This window comes from Panthera uncia, chromosome X, assembly GCF_023721935.1.
Source record: "Panthera uncia isolate 11264 chromosome X, Puncia_PCG_1.0, whole genome shotgun sequence".
Lineage (NCBI taxonomy): Eukaryota > Metazoa > Chordata > Mammalia > Carnivora > Felidae > Panthera > Panthera uncia.
The window spans coordinates 63,593,198-63,599,197 of NC_064817.1; positions in this window are offsets into that span (position 1 = coordinate 63,593,198).

The window sequence follows — 6,000 nt, forward strand, 5'->3', positions numbered from 1 at the left end:
GTATCATATGTAAGTGATGAACCACTAAATTCAACTCCTAAAACCATTATTTCACTATAAGTTAACTAACCTAGATTTAAATCAATAAAAAATTAAAACAAACAAAGAAACTGAAAGAAAAAAACAAAAAAGAAACAACAACAACAAACACTAAAAGTCATCAGGTTTGGCTAGGATAGAACGCAAGGTGCACAGTGTTACTCCAGGCAGGCAAGCAACTTGAATACAGACAGTGTGAAAACATCCATCTGAAAAGCACCTAGGTTGAATAAGGGAAAATTATTCACTCTTCAGGGACTGTTTCCCTGGGAGCAGAAAAGACAGACTCCACTCTTCAGGGACAAAGGAGCTGGCTGGTACTATTCCCCCCCCCCTTCTCCCCAGCATAAGCCAACTTCAGTAAACAGAACAGCACAGACACTGGCTGCCTGATCTGTGTACACCAACTCTAGCCCTGTGCATTCTGCTATGTACTGCTTTTCTCTGGCAGGTGTGCCAAAGGACCAGCACAGCAAGTTTCTTCCCCAAAACACCAGCGCAAACCCTTAAATGCACCACATCTCCCAAACACACAATTCTTCAAGTCTTCAGTACTAGTGGAAGTAGAATCAGGTCTCTTTTAACAAGCAGAACAGAGCAAACTAGATAAACTCACCACACTCTGGTCTGGATACAAACATTTACCACTACAGCCAAGGAGAACCTCTGCAGATGAGTAGCCTTGAAGGATAGAGCAGCCAAAACATAGCAGGAGAATGCATGCCACACACACAAGAGACGACACTCCCTGAAATGCTAGGCCATGGGCAGTATACAATGTTTTCTTCATAAAGCTATTACTCTCAGGAACAGGAAACACAACAGGCTTTTTGAACACACAAGAGAGAGACCTAGACAAAATGCCAAAAAGGAGGAACTGATCTCAAAAGAAAGAACAAGAAAAGGTCATGGCCAGAGATCCAATGGAAACATATATAAGTAATATGCCTCATGGAGAATTTAAAATAATAATCATAAGGATATTCGCTGGGCTTGGGAGAAGGAAGGAGACCCTTACTACAGAGATAAAATAGTTAAAATAAGTGAGGCAGAAATGGCAGTGACAGAGATTTGAGACAGACGGGATGTAATGACCACAAGGATAGAAGAATCAGAGGAATAAATATGTGATATAGAAGATAAAATTATGGAACATAATAAAGCTGAATTACCGACAGAAAGAATCATGGATCATGAGAGTAGCCTTCGGGAACTCAGTGACTCCATCAAATGTAATAACACTTGTATCATAGCAGTTACAGAAGAAGAAGAGAGATAAAATATTGCAAATATGTATTTGAGGAAATAATAGCTGAAAAATTCCCTAATCTGGAAAAGGAAACAGACATCCAAGTCAAAGAAGCACAGAGAACCCCCATCAAAATCAACAAAAGCAGGCAGTCAATATATATTGTAGCTAATTTGCAAAATATAGCAATAGATAAAAAATCCTAAAAGCAGCAAGATAAAACAAGTCCTTAACTTACAAGGGAAGACCCATAAGGCTGGCATAAATAGATCAATGGAACATAATAGAAAAACCAGAAATGTACCTACAACCATATGGTCAAGTAATCTTCAACAAAGCAGGAAAGAATATCCAGTAGAAAAAAAAGTCTCTTCAACAAATGGTGTTGGGAAACCTCGACAGCAACATGCAGAAGAATGAAACTAGACAACTTTTTTTGCCATATGCAAAAATAAATTTAAAATGGACGAAAGACCTAAATGTGAGACAAGAAGCCATCAAAATCTTAGAGGAGGAAACAGGCAATAAGCTCTTTGCCATCAGTCCTACAACTTCTTACTAGATATGGCTACTGAGGCAAGGGAAACAAAAGTAAATATAAACTATTAGGACATCATCAAGATATAAATCTTCTGCACAGCAAAGGAAGCAATCAAACTAAAAGGCAAGCTACAGAATGGGAGAAGATATTTGCAAACTGTATATCTCATAAAGAGTTAGTATGATATATATATATGTATATATATATGTATATATGTGTATACATATATATACATGTGTATATATATATGTATATATATGTATACACATATATACATATATATGTATACATATATATACATATGTATATATCTATATATATACAGCTCATATAAACTCAACACCCAAAAAATAAATAATCCAATTTAAAAATGGGCAGAAGACTTGAATAGACATTTTCCCAAAGAAGACATTCAGAATGCTAACAGACACATGAAAAGATGCTCAACATCACTCATAATCAGGGAAACACAAATTAAACTACAATGATATATCACCTCATAACTGTCATTATGGCTAAAATTAACAACACAGGAAATAGCAGGTGTTCATGAGGATGCAGAGAAAGGAACCCTCTTACACTGCTGGTGTGAATGCAAACTAATGCACTTACTCTAGAAAACAGTATGGAGGCTCCTCAAAAAGTTGGACCAATTCACTTTTTAAGAATAAAATTATAATTTTGATACAGTTAACATATAGTGTTATTATATTCGGTTCAGGTGTACAATATAGTGGTTCCACACTGCCATACATCACCCAGTGCTCATCACAAGTGTACTCCTTAATCTCCATCACCTATTTCACCCATCTCTCCATCCTTCTCCTTCTGGTAGCCATCAATTTGTTCTCTACAGCTAAGAGTCTGTTTCTTCCTTCTCTCTCTCTCTCTCTCTCTCTCTCTCCATTTTCCTTTACACATTTTTTTCTTTCTCAATTCATATGTGAGTGAGATCATATGGCATTTGTGTTTCTGATTTACTTCGCTTAGCGTCATACTTTCTACTTTATAGCTCCATCCATATCATTCATCTGTCAATGGACAATTGGGCTAATTCCATAATTTGGCTATAGTAAATAATTCTGCTATAAACATAGTGATGCATGAATCCCTTGCAATTATGGCTTTTATAATTTGAGGTAAATACCATTACTACAATTACTGAATTGTAGGGTAGTTATATTTTAATTATTTTGAGGAAACTGCATGCTGTTTTCCACAGGGGCTGTACTAGTTTTCATTCCTACCAACAATGCAAAAGTGTTCCTTCTTGCCCATATCCTCACCAACACTTGTTTCTTGTGATAGTTATTTTAGTTATTCTGACAGGTGTGAGGTGATATCTCATTGTAGTTTTTATTTGCATTTCCCTATGGACAAGTGACATTGACCATCTTTTCATTTGTTTGTTGGTCATATGTATGTCATCTTTGAGGAAATCTAATCAGGTCTTCTGTCCATTTAAAATAGATTATTTGGTTTTTTTGGTGTTGAATTGTAGGAGTTCTTTTTATAATTTGTATACTAATCTTTATTGGATATGGATTTGCAAATATCTTCTCCAATTCCATAAGCTGCTTTTTAGTAACATTGATTCTTTCCTTTGCTAGGCAGAAGCTTTTTATTTTGATGAAGTCCCATGACGTCATTTTATTTATTTTTTTGTTGTTGTGATTAAACTTATCTACTTTTCTACTTTGTCAAGTTTTTATTTAAATTCAAGTTACTTAACATACAATGTAATATTGGTTTCAGGAGTAGAATTTAGTGATTCAGCACTTACATATAACAACACCCAGTGCTCAACACAACAGGTACCCTCCTTAATATACATCATTCATTTAGCCCATTCCCTGCCCACCTTCCCTCCATTGACCCTCAGTTTGTTATCAATAGTTAAGAGACGCTTATGGTTTGCTTCCCTCTCTTTTCTTTTATACTTCCCCTATGTTCACTTGTTTTCTTTCTTAAATTTGACATATGAGTGAAATAATATGGTATTTGTCTTGCTCTGACTGATTTATTTCATTTATAATACAATCTAGCTCCATCCATGTTTTGCAAATGGCAATACTTATTACTTTTTATGTCTGTGTAATATTCCACTGTATATATGTACTACTTTTTTTATTCATTCATCAGTCGATGGACACTGGGCTCTTTCCATAATTTGGTTATTGATAATGCTGCTATAAACATCACAGTGCATGTGACCCTTCAAATCAGTATTTTTGTATTCTCTGGATAAATACCTAGTTGTGCAATGGCTGGGTCATAGGGTAATTCTATTTTTGACTTTTTGAGGAAACTTCATACTGTTTTACAGAGTGGCTGTACAAGTTTTCATTCCCACTAACAGTGCAAGAGGGTTACTCTTTCTCCACATCCTCACCAACATCTGTTGTTTCATGTGTTGTTCATTTTGGCCATTCTGGTATGTGTGTAGTGGTACTCATTGTAGTTTTGATTTGTATTCTCATGATGATGAATGATGTTGACCATCTTTTCATATGTCTGTTGGCCATCTGATATTTTCTTTGGAAAAATATTTATTCATGTCTCCTGTTTTCTTTTTTTTTTTTAGTTTCCATGTCATTTATTTATGTTTTAATCTTTATAATTTCCTTCCTTCTGCTGGTTTGGGATTTTGTTTGCTGTTCTTTTCTAACTCATTTATTTTTTTTTAATTTTTTAAATGTTGAATCATTTTTGAGAGACAGAGACAGAGCACAAGCAGAGGAAGAACAGGGAGAGAAGGATACACAGAATATGAAGCAGGCTCCAGGCTCTGAGCTGTCAGCATAGAGCCCAATGTGGGTCTTCAACGCATGAATCGTGAGATTAGGACCTGAACTGAAGTCAGATGTTTAACCGACTGAGCCACCCAGGCTCCCCTACCTCATTTATGTTTAGTGTTATGTGGTTTATTTGAGATTTTTTTTCTTCTTGAGTTAGGTCTGAATTTCTATCAACTTCCTTCTTAGAAAAGCTTTTGCTGCATCCCAAAGGTTTTGTAATGTCGTGTTTTCATTTTCACTTTTTTTCCATGTACTTTTGGATTTCTTCTTTGATTCATTTGAAGAAAGAACTTGGGAGGATAGGTAAGAGACTATGGTGAGAAAAGAGGATATTGATGCGGATTAGAGCATTTAGGAGTGATGACCTTTGCTGAGGTAGAATATATGTGTTAAATCCATCTGGTCCAGTGTGTCATTCCATACCACTTTTTCCTTGTTTATTATCCTTTTGAATGATCTGTCCACCAATGTATGTCAGGTGTTAGACTCCCCTGGTTTTATAGTATTACTATTAATTACTTCCTTTAGAATTTTTGAGTGTGCTTTATAAACTATATGGTCTCTACAAACTTTAATAAATTATTCATGCAGTCTTTCCTACCTTACAAAAAGTATTCCTCTGTCCAAAATCTTAACATTTTTATTGTCTTTGTGACTCATTCCTGAGATTGAAATGAAAATAATAATATAATATTATCATTATTATTATTAACAACAACAATAATAATAGTAATGTCTATTAAGTGGTTATTATGTGCTAGGCAAAGGTTTTGAGTACTTTACCTTAAATAACTGATTTATTCCTCACAACCATCTGAAGGGTTGAAAATAATATTTGAATCTATGTTTCTTTCCTGTAGATCAGGAGACAGATTCTAGGTTGGAAATGGAAATATTAGATCAAGTTGCAATAATGACTAACTCCAGAGATGGCATTACTAAAGATACATGCATATTACAAAAATCTTGCAAGCAGATCACAGAAGAGTGATAATTTTTTTTACTATACATAATTGAAGGTATTCTTGTCAATAAATAAACAGCAAACCACTACTATATTTTAATAATTTATTTTTGTCATGGCAGATCTAAAGGATATTATGCTAAGTGAAATAAGTCAGAAAGACAAGTACTGTATAAGAGGAAAGAAGTGGGGATTGCATAAAGTGGATGAACTGGGAGGTATAGGCTTTCATTTTTTTTAATATGAAATTTATTGTCAAATTGTTTTCCATACAACACCCAGTGCTCATTCCAACAGGTGCCCTCCTCAATACCCATCACCCACCCTCCCCTCCCTCCCACCTCCCATCAACCCTCAGTTTGTTCTGTTTTTAAGAGTCTCTTATGTTTTGGCTCCCTCCCTCTCTAAC